General features: G+C 39.5%; 2 pseudogenes; both read left to right on the top strand.

The window, feature by feature from the left end:
* Nucleotides 1–588: 588 nt before the first annotated feature.
* On the top strand, nt 589–897 carry LOC143647674 (uncharacterized; annotated as a pseudogene).
* A 504-nt stretch (nt 898–1,401) lies between these two features.
* Nucleotides 1,402–14,100, top strand: LOC143647673 (mediator of RNA polymerase II transcription subunit 22-like; annotated as a pseudogene).
* Nucleotides 14,101–14,563: the final 463 nt, after the last annotated feature.

Genomic DNA, 14,563 nt, shown 5'->3' with positions numbered 1-14,563 from the left:
GAGTTATTCTACAAGTAAGCATTTACTTTCAGCTATACTGAAAACATGGTCAAGGTAGCCAACACTTGGTGTCCTTGCATATGTCTGCTGTGCACCAATGTGTAAAAAGATTCCATAAGTCAAATACTTGTAGCTGTTGTGATGTTTGGGCCCTCTTTCTATCAAAACCAAAAGATGAGAAGAAAATGAGGAAGAGTTATGGAAATGATACATTTTAGCCAGTTAGCTCTACTTAACATTACTGTATGAGCCTTTCATCTAGAAAACCTCTTATCAGTTATGCTTTAAACAAGACAGTTATAGGCAAATATTCTTGATTTTTATTCCCCTTAGATTACTGCATGCTCTCACCTGAAGTAGATACCATTTCTGTGATTCACATGTTTCTCTTGAATTAGAAGATAGGTTAAATTTAATGCAAGTTATCATCCCATCTCTGTCTTCTCTACGCTGGGAGCAGTGCTCCTTCTGCAGCCCCTCACTCTCTGAAAATGTATACCTGCACCAAGTTCTTCTCCTCTCCCTCCCGGGTCAGGAGCGCCTCTCAGCTGCTGAGCTGACTCTATAGTGTTGCTGAAACAATCCAAGATGCTGACAGATGGGAACTCAGCAGCTTGGCAGCTCCATGCTCACTGACCACACTTATTCCCAGATGCAGCTTCCAACCCAGCACCATCTCTAGGGACCTTGACACAGCAGCCAAGTTCATTGGGATTGGGGCTGCCAAAATTGAGGTGGCTGTTTCTAGGGTTGGGGAGCTTCATCATTGGTTATGCCAGGAATCCTTCTCTGAAGCAACAACTCTTCTCTTACATACACCATTCTGAGCTTTGCCCTCTCTGAGGCCAGGGGCTCTTTTGCCTGATGGTGGCCTTTCTCATCCTTTTCATTTTGTGAAGGAGCCACTCCATATCCCATAATTATTTTATCTTCTGTGCCTCATCTATCCTGTGTGTTCCCTTTCCTATACCTCTCCAGGCAGCCTGGGGAAAATGGCTGGCTCAGTATTTGACAGAGGGAAGACAAATAAATATGGTATCAATAAGAAAAAAATTAACTCAATTTAATGTGTTGCTTATTAAACTTCTATTCTGAGTGCTTGGCACTTTGGCATACCCAGAAAAAGAAGCAAACGTGTACTCAGTCCTAAATGAATTTAACGTCTTTTTAGTTAATACATGATATTTACCAATCTAGACACTTGTATCTATTAACTTCTCATGATTTTATATTAATAAGCAAACATTTAAAAAATTAAACTTTTGAGCAATATGTATTAAAACAGATATGAGGAAATATATTTCTTGTTGATACATTTAAAAGCTGATTCCCACGTGAATAGGAATAAAACTGTCCAAAGAGTTGATGAATCTTTTTAGTCCTCTTTGTACATTGGGGACCATGAATGGGAAAGAAAGTGGATGTTAGTATATTTCCCCATTAATTTTAAAGACAATTGTTTATCCTGGCATGAGTATGATGTGCCAAAATAATTTCCTGTTTTGTGGCTTCTCTCCCTCAATGGAGAAGACAAGAAAAATGAGAAGTTGAGAGGAAGAGTAGGAAAGGAAATAATTTTTGTACACCTTAAATGAAAAAATAAATAAAGGCAGGAAGACCTGGGACATGGTAGCAAAGAGAGCTTGGCATGGATTATGAGAATTGGCAGATATAAGTTCAATGGTAACTTAATTAGCTCCATCCCTGAGATAGTCAGATAAATAAAGAAACTCCAGAATGCCTTCATACTCTCTCTCTCTCTCAAACTAAAAGGAAACACTTCCGTTTTATATTGCCTTACCAAGTATGTGTTTAGTCACATTTTGAGTAATTTAACTTGAATTAATATGGCTTTATTGAAAATATGAGCAGGAAACAAGAAGTGCTTATGTCTCAGATGAGCATTTTCCTGAATGTTTTGCACAGTTTCACTGTACAATATGTCTGCTCTAAGTGGATACGGCATTCTAAACTGCCTGGGGGAAAGCATAACACTGAAGAGAAATTAAAGTAATTTCTGAACTTTAAGAGGAAAGCCTAAGCTCTCCTTCACTTATTTTCTTTTGGTGTTATGAACAAGTGCTTTGCCGCATCAACAAGTACAGAATTATCTAAAGCAAGAGTGATGTGACTTATTTTTACTGTTATACACTTAACTTATGTTCTTTTCAACTTTTTATGGCAAAGACACTGCAGGCAAATTGTAAAAAATAAAATATTTACATTGACATAGTGTATTAAAATCTACAAGTTACTTTTACATGCATAATAGTTTAATCACCATAACAATCTTGTAAGGCACCAGCACCTTAGTTTTACTGATGAGAACTAAGGAGATTAAAAGATTTATCCAAGATTTCATGATGAGATACTGGCAAATTCAGGACTCAACACAAAGCTTCTGTCTCTATGTTCAGTTTCTCAAACAAAATGTGTAATATTTTGTCATTTTTTTATTCCTTCTTTTTCTACTCCACCCCATTTTAGGCAAGCGGTACTTTAACTGTTATTCTCTCCAATATTTGCAGGCCTAATCCTCTTGTGGAAAGTCATCTAAGTAGCAGGTAGTTTGAAAATTGACCCTTGGCCAACTCAAATGTGATACTAAGGGAGTAAGGCTCCACTTTATTGAGTCCTTGATGAATTTTAAGTTAATTATCTAAGAATTGTAGAAAGGCACTGCCAAGTAGCTATCTGGCTAAATGAATCACATTATTACATTTTCCCTAATAAGATAGACATGTGAGAGAAAGCAAGCTTAAAATTTTGAAAGCTACAGGCTTGATTGGACACATTTGTACAAAACTCTAAACCCCTCCTTACGTTTTTATTTCTTTTTATTTTCCCTAGATACCACTCAGTACCTCACTCAGCACCTTATTTTTCCTCCTTCCCTTTATTTTTATCCTAATTCTTCCCAGAAGTCTGTTTTGCTCTATTTTTAATACACCCGTTCCTAAGATATATTTTAACTTAAATACTAATATATTATATTGTTTATTTGCTTCCCACTACTCTCTTCCAGCACTCAATGATTCAGCAAGCATATACCACATAGTAGAATCTGTGCTATGTTCTGGAGATGAAAAGATATGCTACCTTTTAAAGTTTTTTCCAAGGCTTCTTTCTTTAACTTGAAGAGAAGTGTAAAAACAAATTGTTATGCCATATATTAGGACTATGTAAATAGCGATTCAGAAACATGTAAAAGTAATAAATTGGTGGGAGAGTGCAGATGTATGGGATGATGGGAGGGTTGGCATTTGTACTGATTTTAAAGGTAGAATCTTGATGGGACAAGCAATGTGGCATTCCAGAGAGAGGAGACAAAATATAAACTCATAGAACATGAAAGACCTTTAGACTTTGAAGTATGGTACATTGCAAAGAACCTTTCATGGAATATCAAGAAACAGATACTTTGTCTTTAGATAACAGGGGTTATACTCAAAGATTTTTAAGGGAAATAATCTAATTAGCAATGTTCATTAAAAAAGTATATCAATAGCAGTGTAGGGGTTGGATTGGAGAAGGAAAAAGATAGGAGTCAGAAAGTAGTTACACACATCCAATTAGGCCATGTTTAGTTTCCTAGACTGCTTAAAGCAGATACCATGAAATGCATTGGCTTAAACAATTGTAGTTTATTAATTTATGGTTTGAGGCCTAGGAAATCTCCAAATCAAGGCATCATCAAGGCAATGCTTTCTTGCCAAAGACCAGCTGCCAAAAGTACTTGGTTCCTCTGCCAAATGGCAAGGCAAATGATGGCATCTGCTAATCTCTCTATTCTTTTATGGATTACATTGCTTTCAGCTTCTTGCTTCTATGGCTTTCCCTCTCTCTCCCTCTGTATTCATTCCATTTATAAAGGACACCAGCAGTAGGACTGACTCAACTTTAATGAGGTTGCTCACACCTTAACTGAAGTACTCTCATCAAAAGACCCTGCACACAATGGTTTTACAGCCACAGAAATGGATGAGATATAAAAACATGTGTTTCTGGGTTACATACAGTTTCAAACCAACACACTCAACTCTTTGACTCCCCTGAAAGATATATTCTTTCTGCATGCAAAATACATTCATTCCAAAAAAATTAAAAATAAAATAAAATTTAAAAATACATTCATTCCATCACAATATCCCAAAAGCCTTAAGTCGTTTCATAAAAATGCACGGTACAATGTCTCATCAGAATTGGTCATTAGTATGGTTTGCCCTGAGGCACAATTTCCCTCCATGTGTTTACCCATGAAAATTATCTGCTTCCAATATTCAAAGGAAGGATGGGCATAGGATAAACATTCCCATTCCAGAAGGGAGAAATTAAAAAGAAAACAGAGGTCAAGGGTCACAAACCATTCTGAAACCCTACAGGACAAAGTCCATTAGATTTCATGGTCTGAGAGTGTGATGATTTGAAGTTTGTATGAATGCTAGAAAAGTATGTCCTTAAAGTGAATCCATTTCTGTAGGGGCAAACCAATTCTAAGGAGGACATTTTGATTAGATTACCTTAGTAAGTGTGGCTTAGGGTGAACCTTACTCCTCCTACAGGGGTCCTTTATAAATGAATGAAATTCAAAGAGAGAGAAAGCTACAGAAGAAATAAGCTGAAGCAGTAAATCCTGGAAAAGAAGAGAGAGACCAGAAGACACTGTGTATGCTTAACCATGTGACAGAGGAGTCCTAGATTGCCAGCAGCTGGTCTTCTTCACTTGATGAGACCTTAATTTAGACATTTTCACAGCCAGAGAACTTTAAGCTTGCAAGTTAATAAATTCCCATTGTTGAAAGTCAACCCATTTTATGATATCTACATTTTGGCAGAATAGTACACTAAAACCCAGTCATCTATAGAATTATGTTTTGTCCTCTGTGCCTGATGAAGCAGCAGCCCTCCTCACAACCAACCTCTTATAAACTGATCATGCACTCTCTGAGCATTGGAATGAAGGCTGTATACTTTTCAAACATCAGGATGGAAACCAGGCTCTAGATTGCACCCTCATCAAGCATTAAATGATATCCAGACTCTCCACAATCCCCCAGGCATCTGAGAAGATAAGGGTGATAGCATTCTTCCTGAACAGTGGGTTGAAAATCCTGCCTTCTCCAAATGCTAAGGCAGAATCAACCTTTCCACTCACATGAGTGGGTACTCTGTCTAGGACCAAGATGATGTCTTTGGTCCAGACCTCATCTTCCATAGTCCTGCCTTGAAGTGATTTTTCCTTCAGTCTATCTCTTTTCTGTCCTCTTAGTGTAGGCTGGAAGTGGTTCCATTCCACAGATCTCACAAAACAACAACAACAACAAACTTGTCAGTTCTGCGTTTAGTACAGAGGGGTCCAATCCATCAGACAAAAGAACATTTCACAGATCGTTCCTGAATAATTGGACTTCAATTCTTGACTCACACTGAAACTGACTGACTGGATTCAAGTTCAGTTAAACCCTCATATGGATCACTAGTCTCTGGTGACTCGCTTTCAAAAAACTCAGAATTTTCCAAACTATCAGTTTTTGTTTTTTTTTGTGCCCAGGAGTTCAGTTCTCAGCCTATCCTTCTCTTCTTGCATTTTACTATAAGCTACAAGGGAAAACAAACAAACAAACAAAAAACGGTGGGACTTTTCGCACTTGGCTTGAAAATCTCTTCAGCTAAATATTCGAGCTCATTGCTTTCAAATTCTGCCTTCCATGTGATATCAGAATTCAACTTTGCCAAGTTCTCTGCCACTTTTAAACAAGGATTACCTCTCTTTCAGTTTCCAATGACACAATCATCTTGTAAGCCTGCATGAGAAGTGCCTTTAGCATCCATATTTATACGAATAGTCTCTTCAAAACAATCTAGGCTTTTTTCTATCAAGCATCTTACAATTATTCCAGTCTATACTCACTACCCAATTCCAAATCTGTCTCCACATACCATGTGTGATGGTTAGGTTCAAGTGCCCACTTGTCCAGGTGATAGTGCCCAGTTGTCTGGTCAGGCAAGCACTGGCCTAACGGATATGGCAAGGATATTTTATGGCTGGTTGATACACTAGAAGGCTGGTTTATTAAATCATCAGTCAGTTGATTGCATCTGTGGCTGATTACATCTACAATAAATTAAGGGTATGTTTTCCACAAACTAAAGAATCCAACCAGGTGGCTTTGATTCAAACAGTTGAAGATTTTTAAGGGAGAAGACAGAATTTTCATTTCTTCTTCAATCAGTCAGCCTTTCCTGTGGAGTTTATTAAGACCCTTCATTGGAGTTGTCAATCTCCTGACCTATCTTATGGATTTTGGACTCTTGCATCCCCACAGTTGTGTGAGACACAACTTTATAAATCTCGTATTTACAGATATCTCCTGATGGTTCTGTTTCTCTAGAGAACCCTGACTAATACACCATGAAATAGTTTGGCTTAAACAAAGGGAGTTTATTAGCTCAAAATCTGAAGCTGAGAAAATGTCCAAATTAAGGCACAATTAGGGTGATGCTTTCTTTCCAAAGGCCAGCTGTCAAAGATCCTTGGCTTTTCTCCCACATGGCAAGGCACATGGCTGCATCTGCTTGTCTTTCCCTTCTCTTTTAGCTTACATTGCTTTCAACTTCCTGCTTCTCTCTGTATTCATTTCATTTATAAAAGTCTCCAATAATAAGATTAAGGCCTGTCCTTAATGAAGTGATTCACACCTTAACTGAAGCAACCTCACCAAAGGATCCTATTTACAATGGGTTTATACCCACAGGAATGGATTCAACTTAAGAACATGATTTTGGGGGATACATACAGCTTCAAACTCCCACAGGTCATGATGTGGTAGAAGCTAAAGATAAAGGTTAGATCAAAGTGATAAGTCAGAAGCATGTGCAATATGCATAAAGAACACAGAAAAGAGGGTTGATGATTCTGCTTAGGGAGGGAATGAACTCAAAGAGGATGCCACAGGCTATAAAATACTTATAATTCAGTAGGATTATTAAAATGAATGATTGCCACTCTGGATCACATTGCAGTGGTAGAGAAGAAAATGTGATGAAGCTGTTCTGAAGTGGGAAATGCCATATATCATCTAAGATGATGGCCTGCTATAAAAAGTGGAGCTTACAGGTGGTAAAATAACTGTGAGTCAGAAATTCCTATTTCTGTTTCCACTGAGAGAATGCAGTCACTTTTGGAATTCTGAGACTCAAAGGAACCTGACATCACCTTTCCAGCCAGAAGGCACCCTAAGGCAACAGCACATTTCTTAATGCATTAGAGCTCAGTGGTACCATCACCTAAACTTGGCAAGAGTTAAGATTGCTCAGAATTTTCTCCTGGAGGGAGATGCAACTTTGCAACTTCCTTGATCAGGGGACCTTCTTCAAACAGGATCCACAAAACATAAATTATTCATTTAAGAATAAGACTGGGTGTAGATGTTAAAAATACACTCAAGCATATGATTTAATTCAGGAATCCTACTCAAATAAAGCAGTCTCTAAAGAGTCGCTAAAGGAAAAATCTGTAAAATATCTTAAAGCTTTTCAGAAGGTAGCTGCCAGGGTAGGAGATGAAAATGAGATTGCTAGGAAAATCATGTCAAGCAGTAGACTCCTGCAGAGAACCCACTGAGGCAAAAGCAAAACAGATGTGTTTGACAGATTGGAAAATGGGAGCAAAAGAATAAAACATTAAATTTGTAAATTCATTTTAAAAAATCAGTTTCCCTAAATGTTTTCACTCAAGGACTTCTGAGTAAGTAAAATAATATGTTAGAAAGAAAAATTGGATTGTTAAGGGTTTAGGAAAAAAATAATTAAATAAATGAAACTAGTTTAAAATCACAGACATTAGGTAGTGGAAGTTTCCCTGGCATCATTTAGTCTACCAATACGGAAGACAGAGGCATTAATAGAACCCATATGGCCAAAAGCAAAAATTAAATGAGGCAGAGGAGAAAGTCGGTAAGTATTTAATAGCTACTATGGTCTAAACACATTGCTAGATGTTTTGCATATGTTTTCTTATTTAATTGTCATGAAAGTCTTATAATATAGGAATTATTCTTCCTAGTATATAGGGAAGGTGACTGAAGCTGAGAGAAGTAAAGTAAATGCATATTTATATTGTTATCTTGTCCCAGGAAAGATTCCAAATGTACAAGAATGATTAAAGATACCTACAACATGACAAATAACAATAACAGAAATTTAAAGTGGTGAGAAATGTTAAAAAAAAAAAGGAAGAATGTAGCAATGTAGATCAAACAGTACATGAAACTCCATTCCTCCTTAATTCTAAAAAGGGCTTAGTTGGACACATCACTGGAATACTTAATGATAAAGAAATTTGATACTCTCCCTTTTTGTGGTTTTAATTTTCTCAAGAGAATGATTTTTCAGAATTTCTGGAAAGGTATCGTTAACTTTAGTAAATCCTCCAGTCCCTTTCTCATGACATTCTTGTGGCACTCTTGGATTCATCAGCAAAATCAAAAAAGTACTTTAAGTGTGGCTGTTATTTAACTGTACGCATAAAGCAAACTGCCTATAATCTGATTTCAGCAGAAAATATGAAAAGTATATAGCCGACTCTTTGGTGCATAGGAAATTATATTTGGTTTTCCAAGGCACAAAAATTCTGATTGGACTATACAGAAAATATTAAAGGAAAAACCCTTTACTAATTTTAGGAGGTGTTTGTGGCTGATCCATCTATGGAGTATAAATGATGGACTATGATTTAAGGGAATATCGAATAAGCTATAAACTGGTGAGGGGCAGAAATAGAGAATTACGTACACTTGTTACTCTTTGCTTATTATGTGGAGTTCTAGGTCAAAGCCAAGAGCTTCTCCAGAAATTGGTAGGAAGGATCTTAGTGGGACTATATGTGGAATGTTGGATGAGAGGTGTCAGAATAAAAAGCCTATAATTACTAAACTGAGGGCATAGATGAGTTAAGTAGACTCAAGGGAAAGGAACATATAATTGTGGGAATAGTGAGTTGGAAGATGTGTCCCTATTTTAAACTGGTTGCCTCTTGCAATAGTTAGCCAATAATTGTCTGGAGGGATTTCAGACCAAGGATAAAATTAAGACACGACCCTTTAGCATATCATTTACAATGTCTAAGATATATTTTAAAATTTTAAAAATACAAAGAAACAGCATTCAAGTGGAATTCAATAACTATAAGAAAATATTCAAATATGTGAAAAGAAGCAATACAATTCTAAAACTCCCAAGGGCAAAACAAAAAAATCACAAGAGAAATTAGAAAAGATTTTTTAACTGAATGGCATTATAAGCACAATATATTAAAAATGGTAGAATGGAGCCAAAGCAGGGGTCATAGAAAAAACTATCACTTAAAATTCTACATTAGGAAAGAAAAAAGATTTAAAATCAATGATATAATCTTCATATTAAGAAGCTATTAAGAGAAAGGCAAATTAAATTCAACATAAGCAGAAAAAAGGTAATAAAGGTAATAGAAAAAACAGTGAAATTGAAAACAGACCAGAAGAAAAAATAAAATAATCAAAAGTTGGTCTTTGAAAAGGTTAATTATATTGATAAACATCTAGGTAGTTTAATTAAAAAAGGAAAAAGCACAAATGACCAGTATAAAGAATAATAGAGATGACATCATACGAGAATTTTATGAAACACTTTATACAATAAATTGAAATACTTAAAAGAAAGGGAACAATTCTTTGAGAAAGCAGCTTATCATAACTAATTTTAAAAATTCTCAAAAGAATGTTCCAGATGGCCACACTAGTTCATTCTAGCTATCATTTAAGGAAGTAATAAAGAAGTACTAATCATGCACAAACTTCATATGCACCTCTTTTTTAAAATCTACGAGGAAGTAACACTTCTCAACTGGTTATATGAGACAAACTAAACTTCACAAAGACATTAAAAGCAACAACATCCAGGAACAGGGAGGCAAAAATCCTTAGGAAAATACTAGCAAATCAAATTCCACAAGATAATACACCAAAATCAAGTGAGATTCATCCCCCCAAAATGCAAGGTTGAATTAATCTTCGAAAATCAATGTAATGCCCTCATACAGATTACAATGGTGAAGGCATGGTTATGTGATTATACCAGGAACCACTGAGTTTTTACTTAGATTGGAGTATATGATGTGCGAATACAACTGTTTAAAAACGAATAGAGAGATGCAAGTGCTGGGGGAAATGTGGAGAGAGAGATGTGTCTGTTCACTGTTGGTAGGAAAGTAAAGCAGTGCAGGCTCTCTGGATGGTAGTGCAGTGGCTCCACAAACGGTTGGAGTGGGGCTACCACATGTGATCCTGCAACCTTGCAGGTAGGTACATACTTGAAGGAATTGAGAGCAGGGGCAGGAATGGACACTTGCACACTGGTATCATGATTTGCAATGGATGCTGGGGGATGGGGTGGATGGAGGTGACCTAAGGGTACACTGACTAAAGAATGGAAGAGGGAACTGTGGTGTATGCATACAAATACATGCAGTGGACTGTTGAGCGGCTGAAAGAAGGAATGAAGTTGTGAGACATGCAACTAGGTGCGTGAAACTTGAGGACAGCATATTGAATGAAATAAGCCATCAATTAAAAGACAAATATTATTATGTCTCACTAATATGAATTAATTATAATGTGCAAACACTGAGAATAGAATTCAAGACTGTTGGTTAGCAGGTAAAGGCCTATTGTATCATAATTTCGTAAAGGTTATGAAATTATAATCTCTTATAGCAGTCACATCTATTCTGGAGTTGCAACTGTCATTTCTAAACTCTGAGATGCTGAGCTCTTTGTGTATAACCTGATTGTTTCCTGGAACTTCAGGTTTTTGTGTAACACGTCAGACTCAGAGCTAGTGTTCTACAGTTATGAAAGTCAGCATTACTCTATTCAGTGACTTTTAAAAAGACTAAAAAAGTGATCAGACTTAAACTAGAGATATGAATGAAACTGATCCAGTTAGGACTAAGGTAAAGCAAGCTAAAGGGTAAAGGATGAAATTGACTGTAGTTTAAAACCAACTTCTGTGTGAGATCAAAGGAAATGATGTTTATTTGATGTAAAATTTATATTTTCAGTAGCACACTATCTAATCTAACTTGCATGGTCATCTTATTTGAACACCATAATTACATGCAACCTTGAATATGGAGTGAGATCTTGTTGGTTTGTACAAGTTGGTAGGATGCCCTGATAAATCCCAGAATAATCTGGAAAGAAGATTACAAAGTATTTTCAGTTCCCCTTGACTGGGGAAAAGATGGAAATATTAAACTTCCCTACCTGGGGACAGCCTGATATTCTTGCAATCATTGGAGACTGCAAATTTGATGCCCTCAATCTTGCAGCTCGCCTCTATGAAGCTTATTCCTGCAAAGGAGAAGCTAAACCTAGTTAGGATTATGCCTAAGAGTCACCCCCAGAGAACCTCTTTTGTTACTCAGATGTGACCTCTCTCTATAAGCTGACTCCACAGGTGAGATCATTGTCATCCCCACCATGTGAGACCTGACTCCCAGGGTGTAATTCTCCCTGGCAATGTCGGACATGACTCCAGGGGATGACCCTGGCCCTGGCATTGGGAGAGTGAGAAAGACCTCTTGATCAAAAAGGAAACGAGAAATGAAACAAAGTTTCAGTGGCTGAGAGACTTCAAATAGAGCTGAGAGGTGATTCTGAAGGTTATTCTTATGAAGTATATAGATACCCTCTTTCAGTTTTTGTTATTTTGGAGTAACTAGAGGGAAATACCTGAAACTGTTGAACTGTAATCCAATAGCCTTGATTCTTGAAGATGACCGACTATTTACAGAGCTTTTATGTGTGACCATGTGACTGTGAAAGTCTTGTGACTGACAGTGTCTTTATCTAGTGTATGGATAGATGAGTAAGAGAAAAAAAGACAAAAAATAAATAAATAGTGGCAGGAAGAGGATATGGGATGTTTTAGATGTACTTTCTCACTTTTATTTTTACTTTTATTCTTATTTTTATATTTTTTGGAGTAATGAAAATGTTCTAAAATCTATTCTGATGAGCAACACATAGCTATGATAATACTGTGAACCACTGATTTTACAATTAGGATGATTATATGGTATGTGAGTATATAATTTATCTCAATAAAATAAAAAACTTACAGTGAAGAGAAAAAGTCAACATAACTAACCACATTAAAAACTAAGAGAGGGGAGTGGCACTAGAGCAACCATGTGAGATAGGCTACTGGGTGAGTTGCCAAGAGGCGCAGGTGCTGACAGGTGGCCCCCAGGCCTCTGCTCTCCTCCACACTACCTGAGGCTCCACCACAGCCCAGCAAAGACCCCTGCCACAGAGCAAGGAGAAGCTGCTGCAGTCTTACAACAAACGGCTCAAGGATGATATCAAGTCCATCATGGACAATTTCACTGAGATCATCAACATGCCCAAGATTGAGGATGAGACATAAGTGTCATGGGCCACTCAGGTTGAGCAAGACAGCTACAAGATGCAGCTATGAGCCCCCAGCATCGGCCAAGCCCACGAGTTCCTGATGAAGCTGCTATCCGAACTCAACCAGTTTTTAATCCTCAGTGACTTCCCATCAGTGAATGATGCCATTGACCAGCACAATCAGCCGCTGTGGGCCTTGTGGGAGGAGTGCAACTGGAAGCTCATGGTGCTGCAGGATGATGTTGCCATCAACCTCCATGAGCTGGAGGAGGACTACTACTTGTCCAGATACAGATAGGGCCCAGCCCCCACCCAGAGGGGCAACTGTCAGCCTGCACCTGGCTCCCACAAGGCAGCCTGAAGTTCCTTCTGTTTTCCCAAACCCTTTCTGGTCCTCGCACAGCTTCAGAGCAGAGCTTCTGGTGACAATGTTGGACCAACAGATCATTCATTGCCATCTACTGAGTTCCCGGCCTTTTCCACCAGGCAGTGAGATGACAATCATGGAGCCTCAGGGTAGGTGGGCCATGAGACTGACAGTACCTTTGGGACAGTGGAGTGGGGTGGGGGGGCTACCTGCTGTCACCCAGCAGCAGGAGGGCAGCCAACACTCCTGGTCGATGCTGGGCAACCTTCTTCCAGAACCTTTCTCGTGGGGTATGGCTTTCTGGGCCAGCACTACTCTTCTCAGCTTTTAAATTGATACTTAAAACACATAGGCAGAGGCTGACCTAGCTCCTCTTGGCCACCACTGCCAGGCCTGGCTCAGGGCTGCAATTCCATATGGATGGCACTGAAATCTCCACAGTATGGGGGTAGGGACAGGTCTGGGAAGGAGGAAAAAGCCCAAAGGGAGAATGGTCTTGAAAGCCAGACCCAAGCACTGGGACCACCAGATTCTATTCAGTTCAACTCTGTTGATGGAGCACCCTTATGTGTCTGCACCAGGATACAGCAGGAGGGCAGGGCTTGTAGTCCCAGACCTTGGGGCAACTTGAGATTGGGAAAGCTCTGATCATTTGAATGGGAAGGGCTCTGAGCAACCAGTCTCTGTCCTGTTTACATAGGGATAAACTGAGGCTGGAGATGGTGCAAGCCTTGCTCCTCCACACCCCTTAGCTCAGAAAATCAAGACTGGGTCCAGAGGACACAGAGGCCATGACCGTCTCATCCCCTTGCCCCAACAAGCTTTTTTCCTTCTCCGGGGTAGGATTATAAAGGCTCACTGAGGAACTGTGGGTGCCCAGGGCCAGTGTGCTCTGGGGCCTGAGGTCTGTGAGTGGGTCTCCCTGCTCTGCACCCACTACCATGGGAAGGGGCAGAGTATGGCTGCCCAAATGTTTTCTTAACTATGCCTCTGTCTTGCTTTTCCCCCTCCCCAGCTGCCGCCTCTGCTTGTTCCTGTCTCTCGCCTCTGCCTGCTCCTGTCTCTCCCTGGGATATCTGGTGATGGAAAAGCTCAAGTCTTTGCAAAGATAATGACTTGCCTCTGTGCAAAGCCTACTGGAGGCTGGATCTCAACATTGACTCCATTGATGGCCTCTTGGCCACTTTGCGTGCTTCCCCGGAGACCAACTCTAGTCCCTTGCCAGCTGCAGCCCCTGCCCACCCCTATGCTGGTGTTCCTGGCCCCACAGAGCACTCCTGAGCCACCTAGGGTGCCCCTCCCTGGTACCTGTTCCCCTTCTGGACACCCCCTGGAGCTGCTGTCTTCCTTGGAAACTTCAGCCTGGACCCCGGGGCCAGCCCACCCAGGACTGTTAGGGAACTATCTTCCCTCCTAGCCATTTGTGGTGGCCCATCCCTTGGGCCACTGTCTTTCTTCACCATCTCCCTGGTTCCCCCAGGAATAAGTAACAGTGGAAAGAAGTTTCATAAATGCATTTAATCCCCACAAGCACCCTGGGCATGGGGTCCAAAATGAGCTCAGTCCTGGCCATGCCTTCTCCGTCCATGTCAGAGGGGCGCTTGTCCTCTGAGAAGCCAGGCAGGTGGGCCCTCCCAACTCTGCAGCCATGTGCATTCTGGTTGTCTTTGTAATGAGACTTGAATAAGGCCACCATCGTGCCACCTCCCCAGGGGGGAAAAAAAAACTAAAGGAGAAAGAGTGT

The sequence above is a fragment of the Tamandua tetradactyla genome, chromosome 10 (genome assembly GCF_023851605.1).
Source record: "Tamandua tetradactyla isolate mTamTet1 chromosome 10, mTamTet1.pri, whole genome shotgun sequence".
In the NCBI taxonomy this organism is placed as follows: Eukaryota; Metazoa; Chordata; class Mammalia; order Pilosa; family Myrmecophagidae; genus Tamandua; species Tamandua tetradactyla.
Note: the sequence above shows the minus strand (reverse complement) of the source record. Positions and strands in the feature narration are given on the sequence as shown.